Source organism: Macaca nemestrina, chromosome 10 (genome assembly GCF_043159975.1).
Source record: "Macaca nemestrina isolate mMacNem1 chromosome 10, mMacNem.hap1, whole genome shotgun sequence".
NCBI classification, from domain to species: domain Eukaryota; kingdom Metazoa; phylum Chordata; class Mammalia; order Primates; family Cercopithecidae; genus Macaca; species Macaca nemestrina.
The window spans coordinates 75,538,657-75,552,710 of NC_092134.1; the positions used below are offsets into that span (position 1 = coordinate 75,538,657).

The following is a 14,054-nucleotide window of genomic DNA, read 5'->3' on the forward strand; positions in this document are numbered from 1 at the left end:
ATCATTTTCAGGATATAGTGGACAGCCTTGGAAGATCTACAATGTCTCCCTCCCAAAGGGGCAGGCATGCTGCCCCTTATAAAATATTCATGGAACATTCTAAAAGATCTGGGTTCCCTAAGTTCAGGGTTCCTGTCTTGAAATGCAATCCACTGGGTGTGCAGGCATCACCAGGCCCTTTCTGCAAAATCCTGTGGGAATTAGGACTGATACTCTTGTTACTGCTATTGCTGTGAATAATAAACTGTCCTTCATCTCTGACCCAGGAGTCTAGGCTTCTATCACAAGCTATGACACAGGTGGGCTAATTTGTTAGCTTGTAAGTAGGACAAAATCTCAGACCCTTTACAGTTCCTGGCAGTGTTCAGCTAAGAATCAGGGTTTCTGCAGGGGTAGTTACTAGAAATCTGCCATAGGCTTTTTCCAGCTACTTGAGTTGGCCATAAAGGCGTTCCCAGGTATCTGGACCCCTCCCACAACCAAACAGAGGAGAGTGCCTTCAGGTCAAACTCCAGTCACTTCCAAAATTATAGCAAGTCTCAAAATGCCTAAAGACAGTAGGAGTCGGCCAGGCATGGTGGCTCACACCTATAATCCCAGCACTTTGGGAGGCCAAGATGGGAGGATCACTTGAGCCCAGGAGTTCAAGACCAGCCTGGTCAAAACAGGGAGACCCTGTCCCTACCAAACAAAAAGAAAAGAAAAGAAAATTAGCCAGGCTTGGTGGCACATGCCTGTAGTCCTAGCTTCTCAGGAGGCTGAGGTAGGAGGATCACTTGAGCTCAGGAGGTTGAGGCTGCAGTGAGCCATGATTATACCACTGCACTCCAGCCTGGGTGACAGGGTGAGACCCTATCTCAATTTAAAAATAAAAAGTAAAAAAAAGACAGGGAGCTCATGCACCTGCTTACCTCCTTAGCTCTGAGTGTTCTCTAAAGAACCCCATGGACTTCCTTGTTGCTATCCAGTAGGACCAGGTGCAGGCCTTGGGATCCGGATTTATACCAGGTGCTACCGGAACCAGCAGGCAGACCTAGCAGGAATCCCTTAATAGCATTCTCAGGATATCCAGGGCTCGAGGTGTTTCCTGGGCCATCAGGACAAGGACAGGGAGGTCAATCCAGTGCCAGGGACTCTGCTTCCTGCCTCATTGTCAAGGGGAGAGACTCTACACAATGAAATCTGGATTACATACTAAAAGGCTTCAAACCCCTAAATGCACGGTGATGTACCAGACTGAATTCTGAAACAGAAAAAGGACATGAGTGGAAACATGTGAAATCCAAATAAAGTCTGTAGTTTTGTTAATAGCATTGTTCCAATGTTAATTCTTCATTTTGACAAATGTACCATAGTTACGTAAGATATTAATTTTGGGGGAAGCGGGGTGAAGAGTACATGGGAATTCTCTACACTATTGTTGTAACTTTTATGTACATCTAAAAATTTTCCAAAACAAAAAGTATACTAAAATAAAATAAAGCTAAAAAAATTCAAGACCTAAGCTCAAGATTTAAGAGGCAGGAAAAGAAAAAGACGAAGGGTGGGGCATGGTGGTTCATGCCTGTAATCCCAGCACTTTGGGAGGCCGAGGCAGGCAGATCACTTGAGTCCAGGGGTTCAGTACCAGCCTGGCCAACATGGTGAAACCCTGTCTCTACTAAAAATACAAAAATTAGCCTGGCATGGCACACATCTACAGTCCTATCTACTCAAAGACTAAGGTGGGAGAATCGCTTGAACCCGGGAGGCAGATGTTGCAGTGAGCTGAGATTGTGCCACTGCACTCCAGACTGGGGGACAGGGCAAGACTCTGTCTCAAATATGTATGTGTATATGTGTGTGTGTATGTATATATGTGTATGTGTATGTATATATATGTGTGTATATATATATATACACGCACACATAGATGATTGTTAAGTATTTAAATTCAAAGAACTGAGTTAGGACCCCTCTTCTGGAGTTAACTATAAACTGTCCTCTTTTCATCGACAAAGAATCTCCAGGATTGGAGTAAAAATGGAAGCAAAGGCGCTCTCACTCAGTACAGGGCGTCAGAGTGGGCGGTCAATCCGGACCAACGCCAACACAAGGTCGGGTGAGGCCCGGCACCCGCTTGGTCATTGGGCAATCCCGCCGGCGCTGCAGGAAAGGGTAGGCTGGGACCCGGGCTCTGCGGCCCCGGTCTCCGGGCTCGGCTCCCCGGGGAGGGCCTGGCAGCCGCGCTCCACTTAAACCCGGGGCGCTGCCAGAGGCCCCGGACACTAGGGCCGCGCCCCGCGAGGGCCCCAGCGCTCGCGGCCCCGCCTTGCCTGGCCCGCCGCCCTCGGAGGAAAAGCTGTTGCTCAACCCGGAGGAATGCGGGGCCGGCGCTCCAGCGGGGGAAGCGCGGGAGACAGCAGGGCCGGCGGCGGCCACAAACTTCGCCCCTCTGGACGCTGCGGCTCCGGGCGGGAAGAGAGGGGCGGCCCCAGGCCCGGCCCGCAGCCCAAGGGTGGCCCAGCCAGAGCTCCCAACTTCGGGGCCGTTTAAAAACGGCGGCAGACGCAGGCCCGAGGGCCGAGGCAAGACCCTCCCACGGAAAGCTCCAAGGAGGAGGGGATTTCTGCCTCACTGTTGTGTTCGTGATTCATCTGCGGCGCCTGAAGAGTGCCTTGAACATAGTAGGCGCTCAGTAAACATTTTTGAAAGAATAACATAATCCCTCCCGGCCTCAGTTTCCTCCTGTGTACAGGAAGGGTTTGATCTCGGAGGGCCTTATCAACTCTGAAATTCTAGGATGTTGAGATTAAATCCCATGTGTACTGCTGTGGTTTTGCTTTTAGTTTTTCGGGGACATTTTTAGTGCTACCCTTTATGATGTGCCAGGAGTGAATTTGACACCAGATGGCTTTTTTTTTTTTTTTTTCTTAATAAGAAAGAAGACAAAGGGAGGGAGAAAAATATTTTCCAACTGGCAGTGCTGACAGCATTTTGGAAAAGAATCCAGGGAGGAAAAGAGGAGCTGTTTCAGCCTGATTCTGCCTCCTCCTGCACACTCTGCCACCCTGGCCTCCACCATAAACGAGGTAGATCTGAGTGGAGCTTTTTATGGATGAGGCAAAGGGAGCATCATTACAGGAGGCTCCACCCCGAGTTAGCACTTGCTTTGTCCTCTGTGGCAGTCACAGCAAGCTGGCCCCTGAGCTGCAAGGTGGATTCCAGCTACAGGCAGGGCTCTGGCTAAAGGCTGAGTCTGGTGTTAATTAGAAGAACAGAGAGACACCTGGCCGAATCAAAAGCTGGCACTCCCTGCCTGGGGAACATTCAGGAAAAATAGCCAAAGTGTCAGTGCCTCTTCTGGAATTCCTCTTCTCTGGGATCCCAACTCCCACTCATGGAAAGGCAGAGTGGAGAAGGGTTCCTTGCTCAAAATGACCTCTAGCTGAGTTTTTAATATGTCATGGCGCAGGGAAGGGAAATTCCTAGAATAAGACAATTTGGCGGTGTGCACAGGGGTGCCAACCAGGGATGCTGCAGGCAGTCTGCTTGGGTTCAAATCGTGGCTCCACTACTTACTAGTTGTTTGATAAGGGTAAGTGACTTTATCTTTCTGTACCTTAGTTTCCCCAACTGTAAAATGGAATAATTAAAATTCCCACCAAAGGCAATTGTTGTGTGGATTGAATGAAATAATACAAGAGAAGTGTCATTGGTCTGCCTCTTTAAACAGACACTGGCACAAGGTAAGCACTCAATATTTTCTCATTTAAGTGTCAGGACCCCCAAAACTAGAACCTTGTGCTGGATAGGTCTCAAAATGACTGCCTGTGAAGAGCCCCACTGTGGTACTATCACCTTTGGGCAAAGAAGTCTCCATCCAGCTGACTGGTCCCTCCCTCCTCCTCCTTCACATCCCCAGGAAATTGGAGGAAGGCCACACACGATGAGCAGAAATGATATGTCAGGCTCCAACTTGATGGATCACCTCCAAAGGGATCTTGGAGGGAAGAAGGGAGTAGTGGACAAGGAGAAGAGGACTGTTGGTGCCAGTTTGGGAGGCTGGGACTAATGCAGTAGATGGTATATAAACCAGTGCACTGTATACCATAGGTGGCTTGTGATGGCCACACATGGTCTACACCTCTGTTGGATGTCCTTTATTTTCTACTGATAAATTATTTTCTAATTATTTCAGATGCAATGTTCTCGAATTTGACCAGCAAACTCCTTGAGGCCAAGTCTTGTCTTTCTGTCATGGTATCCACCCGACACAAACATGTCAAAGACGCTACTCACAAAGTGAAGACTTCAGAGGCACATATTGATTGGATGAGATGTTAAACAGGGGAGCAGATTGGAATTCCAGACTGCATAGGCAAGGGGAGACAGAGGCAGCTGGGCATGTAGGGATCAGAGGTGTGAGTCATCTGCTGGCCCCAAGTATCTTCCCTCCAACCCACAGTAGAAAATCAAGTAGCAAATCTATTTATCAGTAGAAAATTAAGGACATCCAACAGAGTTATAGACCATGGTGGCCAGCACAAGCCACCTATGGTATATAACGCACTCCAAATATTCCACTCAGACCTCTCCAGCTTCCAGAAAGTCAGCAACACCAGGGTTCCCAGTCTGTCCTGCCACAGGGGAGGTGATATCCATGCCAGCCCTGGGAAAATATATCTCTCCAGCTGCTCGGTCACTCGTGGCCTGCAGGAACCTCAAGGCAAACTTTGCTACCATTTCTTTTCCTTTTCTGAATGGACATTGGACTTCATTGCTGTAGTCAGGACAGAGCCCACTGTTGCCCTGAGATGTCTTCTGGAGTCCTCCTAAGTTTCTTCATGTGGCTGGCCCATCCCTGTACCCCCAGGCTATGTAACCTTGGGCAGGTGCATTACATGAATGTTCAGTAAATATTAAAGTGAACTGAAGGCCCCCCTCGGTGGCTCACGCCTGTAATCCAGCACTTTGGGAGGCCGAGGTGGGCGGATCTCATCTTCTTCAGAGGAGACTTTCTGGACCATCCTCTATCAAAATTAACTGCCCCCCCGCCAAATTACTTCCCATTATCTTATCCTGTTTATTTTGTTACTTACAAGTTCATTGTCTCTCTGCCCCACCCAGACTGAAAGCTTCCCTAAGAGCAGGGACCTTATATTTCTATCTATCACTGTATCCCACCCCCTTTCATAGTGCCTGGCATATGGCAAGTGTCTGCTTGATGAGTGGTGGCCTCCTTCTCCCTGAGTTAGTCCCCTTCTCTCTAGCATTTTCAGTCAGTTCTTTTCTATTAGGTAATTATTCTGCCTTCAAAAAATATATCAGCTCCTTTATTTTGCAAACTCTTTTCATTTCACCCTTTAGCCATCAGCTTATTTTCCCATCTTTAGCCCCACCTACTACCCAGGAAAAATAGCTAGCCTTCATGTGTCAGAACCTTTCAACTAAAAGCACAGAAGACCAACTAAAAGCACCTTAAACAATGGGCAAGTATATTATTTTTCAGAGGCAGAGAGCATTAAGTCCACCTTTAATAAAGTCAGCTTCTCTGTGTTTCTTTCCGAAAGCCCTGGCCTAGTGGGCTTCCCCTTGTGTGTCCTTGGCCAGGGCTGCATCACATGCCTAAACCTAAACCAATCACTGGCACAGAGGCAGGAAGTGCCCTGGTTGGCTGAGACTCATCAACATTCATCCCGTGTGGCTGAGGAGGGGGTCTCCTTTCTTGGGTACAGGCAGGTAAATTTCAGGACAAAATCAAGCCTTTACCAGCACAGAAAAAGGGTAGAGAGTAGCTGTTGAATCTATGAGCTGCCCAATTTTTGAATCTATGAGCTGCCCAATAACCTTCCAATAAATTGTTTTTCTGCTTAAGTTAGCCAAAGTTGGTTTCTGTGGCCTGTAACCACAGAAGCCTGGCTGAGCTACACTCAGGGGCTGCCTGATGAGATGACAGGAGCAGCCTTCTCGGCCAGGAGGAGTGCTATCAGCACACATCTGTGAGGCGGCATAGAATGACCATATAGAAGCACATGGAAAATAGTCCAAGGACGTCAGGAAAAGACTGTGGAGTCATGCATGAGAGCTGAGTTGTTACAGCTTAGAGTAAGAGGCTATGTATTTTAGGTGTCTTATTGTGACTGTACCCCAAGCTATGTAACCTGGGGCAGGTGCATTACATAAATGTTCAGTAAGTATTAAAGTGAACTGAAGGTCCCTTTCGGTGGTTCACACCTGTAATCCCAGCACTTTGGGAGGCCGAGGTAGGCAGATCAGTTGAGCTCAGGAGTTTGAGACTAGCCTGGGCAACAAAGGGAAAAACCCTGCCTCTACCAAAAATACAAAAATTAGCCGAGCTTGGTGGTGTGCACCTGTGGTCCCAGCTACTCAGGTGGCTGAAGTGGGAGGATCCCTGAAGCCCAGGAAGTCAAGGCTGCAGTGAGCCGTGATCGTGCCACTGCACTCCAGCCTGGGTGACACAGCAAGACCCTGTCTCAAAATATAAATAAATAAAATAAAGTGAACTGATCACCATTCCTTTTTAAAATTTTAAGTCAGGCGTGGTAGTTGGAACCTCTTGTTCCCACTACTCGGAAGGCTGAGGCAGAAGGATCATTTGAAGGCCGAGTGCAGTGCCTCACACCTGTAATCCAAACCCTTTGGGAGGCCATGGTGGGTGAAGTGAGTCCAGGAGTTTGAGACCAGTTGGGGCAACACAGCAAGACCCCATCTGTACTAAAAATACAAAAAAATTAGCTGGGTATGATGGCATGTGCCTGTAGTCCCCTATTCAGGAGGCTGAGGTGGGAGGATGGCTTGAATCCAGGAGGCAGAGGCTACAGTGAGACTGCACCACTACACTCCAGCCTGGGCAACAGGGCCAGACCCTGTCTCAAAAAAAAAAAAAAAAAGAAGGATCACTTGAGCCCTGAAGTTCAAGGCTGCAGTGCCCTATGATCGTGCCTGTGAATAGCCACTGCACTCCAGCCTAGGCAACATAGTGAGACCTCATCTCTAAAAACTAAATAAAATAAAATAGTATCTTTCCTTGGTTCCTGAGAGGCCACCCATCTAAACAACTGGCCTCTCCCACCTGCTGCCATTCTTTCTGAAGACTTAACCATTATACCACTGCTTCTTCCCACCTCACCTCTTGCCCTCCTCAGGGACACCCTGCTTCATGGGTCTGCACGTGAGCAGTCTCTCACCGCTGGAGCAGGAGACTCCATCATCACTCAGACCTGCCCCACTCCCACCTCCGGGACTCAGCCCTTCCTTCACTGACCTACACCGCCTTTCCTTTCTCCTCCTGGCTGCCCACTCCCACTGAGCCTGCTTTGAAGAACCTGGCCCAGTCTCTGGCACATCACCAACATCTAATCAGTGGCTGTCAATACTGTCTTGTCCTCTTCCGCTCCCTGGCCAACGGCCTGCCCCCAAGCCACTTCACTGCCCTCCTTCTGGCTCTAGAATGCCCCATCCCCTCACATCCTCCTCTGAGCTAGAAGCTGTTGCTCACTGCTCTCTGTCTCCATCCCTGTTCCCTGCTGAACTCACCACCGATTCTCACGGTCTCACCTCAACCAGGCCTCACTGGGGCCCAGTAATCTTTTTCCTCTTGGGCCCTCTTAGGAGGGCGGGGGTCAGGGGTTCCAAATCAAGTTCCCACAGCAGCTTGTCTAAGCTCCGGAAGCTTCTCTCCTCCCCTCCTCACCTTCCTCCTAACAGATGGCCCACTTTCAGTCACTTTGTCAGCAAGAGTGTCTGGCACAAGCACCACCACTTCCACCTCAAGAAGACATATCTGGCCGGGCACCGTGGCTCACGCCTGTAATCCCAGCACTTTGGGAGGCCGAGGCGGGCGGACCATGAGGTCAGGAGATCAAGACTATCCTGACCAACACGGTGAAACCCCGTCTCTACTAACAATACAAAAAATGAGCCGGGCGTGGTGGCGGGCACCTGTAGTCCCAGCTACTCAGGAGGCTGAGGCAGGAGAATGGCGTGAACCCGGGAGGCGGAGCTTGCAGTGAGCCGAGATCGCCCCACTACACTCCAGCCTGGAAGATAGCGAGACTCCGTCTCAAAAAAAAAAAAATAGAAGACATCTCTGCCTTCAGGTCACAAGATAGTGGAGTAAAGCCCCCTTCTCCTCTCAAAAATCACCCCCAAGATGATAAGGAAAATAAGAAACAGGAACCCAAAGTCCATCTTCAACGAAACAAGGATTTAGAATCCTGGCCCCCCATCATATGAAAACAGAAAATGGATAGAAGAATGGCAAACGACCCCACAGAGTCCAAGAAGGGCAGACCAAAAACATTTGGAGGCACAGACCCATGAGAAGCAAGCTGATTCTTCCCTCGGAAACCCAGGAAAGCTCGGGAATTGGAAGTAGCAAGTAAGTCAGAAGGATGGGCAGGGGTCTAAAACTGAGGCAAGGTCTGAAACTCCAGAGATCGCTTGAAGATCTCTTTAAAGAGCAATTAGACTGTCAGGAACCCTAGCCATCCCCAGCACAATCAGGTAGCTTAATGTGTCCCCTCCCCATTCCTGCAGGAGACAGGAAGATGGAGTCTAGAGATATTGAAGCAGAAAGATTCTGGACTTAGGGGTTGGGGAGATGCAGGAAAAGGAGTGGGATCAAAGACTGAGGGAAAGTCGGTGATACGGTTTGGCTCTGTCCCCACCCAAATCTCATCTTCAGTTGTAGCTCCCATAATTCCCATGTGTTGTGGGAAGGACCCAGTGGGAGATAAATGAATCATGGGGGCAGTTTCCCCCATACTGTTCTCAAGGTAGTGAATAAGTCTCACGAGATGGGATGGTTTGATAAGGGGTTTCTCCTTTCGCTTCATTCTCATTCTCTCTCTTGCCGACCACCAGGTAAGAAGTCCCTTTGCTATTCCTTCCTCTTCTGCCATGATTGTGAGGTCTTCCCAACCATGTGGAACTATGAGTCCATTAAACCTCTTTCCTTTATAAATTGTCCAGACTTGGGTATGTCTTTATTAGCAGCGTGAGAACAGACTAATACAGTTGGCATCTGAATGATAACACCCGGTCTCCCTGCCACACACTTCTCTCTTAACTCCCACACTATAGCTGGCTCTAGAACTCTGGATGAGGGGTTTGTAACCTTCAAGCAGGAGATGAAACTAGATCATTCTTTTCTGGAAAAAAACAAAATGTGCCAGAGAAAAAGCCTATTGACACTGACAATTGATACCCTCCAATGAAGGAGTCCAGCCAGCCACTTGATTGCCCTACTGGGAGCCCACAGGGAGAGCTTCCAACTGGATCGCTAGAGCCTCCCTCTCAACAGGAGTGGACAGCCAAGGACCACCAAACCTCTGAGGAGAGCCTCCAGCATGATGCAAATCAAAACACGGGGGAAGAAAAATTCAAGTTAATATCCTCAGAGAGATAAAATACTTCACGTGTCCAAAGGACATGAAACTATTTCTTTAAAAAAAGGGAGAAAGAAAGAGGCCGGGTGCGGTGGCTCACACCTGTAATCCCAGCACTTTGGGAGGCCAAGGCAGGAGGATCCCTTGAGGTCAGGAGTTCAAGACTAGCCTGGTCATCATGGTGAAACCCCATCTCTACTAAAAATACAAAAAAAAAAAAAAAAAAAGCCGGGCGTGGTGGCGGGTACCTGTAACCCCAGCTACTCGGGAGGCTGAAGCAGGAGAATCGCTTGAACCTGGGAGGTGGAGGTTGCAGTGAGCCAAGATCACACCACTGCACTCCAGCTTGGGTGACACAGCAAGACTCCGTCTCAAAAAAAAAAAAAAAAAAAAAAAAAAAAGGAAAGAAAAGAGGCCAGGCGCCAAGGCTCACACCTACAATTCCAGCATTTTGGGAGGCTGAGGCGGGCAGATCACCTGAAGTCCCCACCCAAATCTCATCTTCAATTGTAGTTCCCATAATTCCCACATGTTGTGGGAAGGACCCAGTGGGAGATAAATGAATCATGGGGGCAGGCAGCTCAAGACCAGCCTGGCCAACATGGTGAAACCAAGTCTACTAAAAATACAAAAATTAGCCAGGCACGGTGTCAGGCACCTGTAATCCCAGCTACTCAGGAGGCTGAAGCAGGACAATCGCTTGAACCTGGGGAGCGAAGGTTGCTGTGAACTGAGATCGCACCATTGCACTACAGTCTGGATGACAGAGTAAGACCGCATCTCAAAAAAAGAAAAGAAAAAGAAATGCTGGGCATGGTGGTACAGCAACTTCAGAGGCTGATGTGAAAACGTCACTTGAGCCCAGTTCTGGGCTGTAATGTGCTACGCTAGGATCAGGGAATCACCCATTTGCCTAAGAGGGAAGAGGGAACCGGTTCAGGTCAAAAATAGAGCAGGTCAAAACTCTCATGCTGGTTGGGTGCGGTGGCTCATGCCTATAATCCCAGCACTTTGGGAGGCCGAGGCGGGCAAATTGCTTGAGGTCAGGAGTTCGAGACCAGTCTGGGCAACACAGTGAAACCTCGTCTCTACTAAAAATACAAAAATTAGCCAGGCGTGGTGGCACACATCTATAGTCTCCTGCCTCAGCAGCAGAATTGCTTGAACCCAGGATTGCAGTGAGCCGAGATCACGCCACTGCACTCCAGCCTGGGCAACAGAGCAAGACTGTCTCAGGAAAAAAAAAAAAAAAAAAAAAACCTCCCATGCTGACCAACAGTGTGATCATACATGTGAATAGCCACAGCACTCTAGCCTGGGCAACGCAGTGAGACTCTTTCTCTTTAAAAAAATATTTATCTTAAAAGAAAGAAAAAATAGAGAACATGAAAGCACTGTTGAAAATTATATAAAGAAGGCCGGGCGCGGTGGCTCAAGCCTGTAATCCCAGCACTTTGGGAGGCCGAGACGGGTGGATCACGAGGTCAGGAGATCGAGACCATCCTGGCGAACACCGTGAAACCCCGTCTCTACTAAAAAATACAAAAAACTAGCCGGGCGAGGTGGCGGGCGCCTGTAGTCCCAGCTACTCGGGAGGCTGAGGCAGGAGAATGGCGTAAACCTGGGAGGCGGAGCTTGCAGTGAGCTGAGATCCGGCCACTGCACTCCAGCCCGGGCTACAGAGCGAGACTCCGCCTCAAAAAAAAAAAAAAAAAAAAAGAAAAAAAGAAAATTATATAAAGAAAAAAGAAAAAGAGTAATAACGATATACTTAGCAAATAGATTAGGATATAACATAGCGAATACCTACCAGAAAATAGAACAAAGAGATGGTTAATAAGAGAGAAATAATAAAAAACTTAGAGGATCAATCCAAGGAGCCTAGCATCCAAGTAATCAGAAATACAGAAGGAATGAACAGGGAAAATGGAGGAAGAAATTTCAAAGAAATTATAAAGCAATTCCCAGAACTAAAGTACATAAATTGTTTTGGGACAGAGGTTCTTAAGCTTTAGCATGCATCAGAATACTTGGTAGGCTTGTGTTTGCATTGCTGACATGTTCCCACAGGTGATACTGATGCTGCTGGACTGGGGACTATACTTTAAGAACCGCTGTATTAGATTTAAAGAACCTGACAAATACACAGAAAAATGAATAAAAAGCGACCAACAGCAATATACCGTGACATTTCAAAACAGCCGAGATAAAAGAAAACAATCCTAAAACTGGGGGTTGGGGGAAAGGGCAGAGGTGAATTCAAAGTCTCAGAAATCAAAATGGCAAGAACTTCTGAACCACAAAATTAGAAGCTGAAAAATAAAGGAACAATGTCTTCAAAATTATGAAGGAAAATGATTTTCAACTTAAAATTCCATACCCAGCCAAAACTATCAATCAAGTGTGAGGATGGAATAAAGCCATTTTAAGTAATGCAAAAGTCTAAAATGTTACCTCCCAGGCACTCTTTCTCAGGAAGCTACTGGAGGATGTGCTTCATCAAAACAAGGGAGTAAACCAAGAAAGAAGAAAACACGGAGTCCAGGAAAGAGGAAAAGGGCAAAGGTGATGAGAAACCCAGGATGACAGGTGTACCACGGCCCAGAGGGCAAAACGTCCAGAGTTATGTGCAAGTATGGAGCACCCCAGGACAAAAATCTCCAAGGGAAAAAGAGAACCAGTAAGATTATATGACAGGTTTGGCCATATGCAAAATTGTACTGAGAGGGCGTTTTACAGAACTGTTGAAGGGTGTGGGAAGACAGAGCCAGAGATTCAAAGAAAAAAACCAAGCAAATTAAAAATGAGGCAATTAACTCCAGAAAAAACAAAAAGGTTGTACAAGAAAGGAAATATAAACAGAGTATATGACAAAGTTATTTAGAAAAGGAAATGTAACCAGAATACTTGCCTTGAGAATAAACAATATTTACAAATTCAATAATGAAACCACTGAATATGGATTTAACTATAGATTATGATATAAACATAATGTGAGTCGGGGAGGGGAAGAAGCGAGTAGAGAATCAAAATCCTCCACTACCAAGACAAGAAGTCAACAAATTAGATGCATCCAGAATGGCAGTACATATACTATTTAGAAACAAGGGGCCAAGCATGGTGGTTTATGCCTGTAATCCCAGCACATTTGGAGGCTAAGGCGGGTGGATCACCAGAGGTCTTGAGTTTGAGACCAGCTTGGCCAACATGGTGAAACCCCATTTCTACTAAAATTACAAAAATTAGCCGGGCATGGTAGTGTGCGTCTGTAATCCCAGCTGCTTGGGAGGCTGAGGTAGGGAGAATTACTTGAACCTGGGAGGCAGAGGTTGCAGTGAGCCGAGATCGTGCCACTGCACTCCAGCCTGTGTGACAGAGCAAGGCTCTGTCTCAAAAAAAAAAAAAAAAAAAAAAAGCATAAATAAGGAAGGAAGTACCAGGAAAAAAACAGCTGAGAATTGAAAGCAGTTGACCCTGGGGACTAGGCTAAGAGCTGAGAGAAAAGCCAGGGGGACTTCTGTTTGCGTTACAAGCCTTTTAGCACGATTTGATTTTTCAGCTAGGTGTATGTATTATCTTGATAAAATAAATACTGATTTTCTAAAGCAACTATAACTCTGGTGCCACAATCTCCACTACAGCACACCTGCAGGACTGTGTGGACCCAAAGGAGCAGGGATTTCTCCACGCTCACCCCGTCTGGACAGGTATTATCCATCAGCTTAACCCTCTTCCACTCACTAAGGCAATTTCTCCATCTCCTCCTGTTCCTGTGGCAGCCATCAACTGGGTGGCTGTATTGAACTATAAGTTTCTAGAGGTCAGGCACAGTGGCTCACACCTGTAATCCCAGCACTTTGGGAGGCCAAGGTGGGAGGACCGCTTGAGCTCAGGAGTTCAAGATCAGCCTGGGCAATGCAGAGAAACCCTGTCTCTACAAAAACATTTAAAAATTAGCCAGGTGTGTTGGTGCTCACCTGTGGTCCCAGCTACTTAGGAGAGTGAGGTAGGAGAATTGATTGAGCCCAGGAGGTTGAGGCAGCAGAGAGCTGTGATCACACCACTGCACTCCAGCCTGGGCAATGGAGCAAGATCCTATCTCAAAAATTAATTGATTAATTAATTAAAAGTAAATGTCTATAACATGCTTTTAAGGCTTTACAGGTACTCACTGTGCCCCTTGCTGGAAGACTAGTCTTCCCTCCTCTGCTCCCATCCAAATGCTGAACTCTAGTTTATACTTCAGATAACATTTCCTCCATAGCTGTTGCTCTCTCCACTTATCTGAGCTATCCCCACTTAGCCCTCCCCCGGCCCTCCTGGCACTCCTCCCCTTCTTCCTCCTTCCTCCCTTTCTACTCCTTCCCTCTCCTCCTCCCCGCCCCTCCTCCTCTGCTTTCCCTGCTGAAGCCTTTAGGGCATTGTACTGTAACCGCCCCTCACTGTTAGACTGTAAGCTCCTTGAGGCCAGAAACTCTGTCTTGATCACTGTAGCCTCAGGACGGGGCCTGGTGCACTGTTAAGGAGTCAGTAATTATGCAAATAGATGAATGCATGACTCACTTTTAGTAAGAGCTCAAAAAGGATTTGAGCGAATTAATGAGTCACAAAAAATGCAGGCTCCCCTCAATATTTAAAGTCTGCCTCTCTCTGCCATCTCCA

At 47.5% G+C, this 14,054-nt stretch overlaps 1 long non-coding RNA gene across 1 annotated transcript; it reads left to right on the forward strand.

The window, feature by feature from the left end:
* The first annotated feature begins 2,336 nt into the window (after positions 1 to 2,336).
* On the forward strand, positions 2,337 to 5,361 carry LOC105474070 (uncharacterized). The gene is made up of 3 exons (XR_982659.2): positions 2,337 to 2,666; positions 2,921 to 3,071; positions 4,181 to 5,361. It is a non-coding gene; the product is annotated as an uncharacterized lncRNA (long non-coding RNA).
* The last annotated feature ends 8,693 nt before the right edge of the window (positions 5,362 to 14,054 follow it).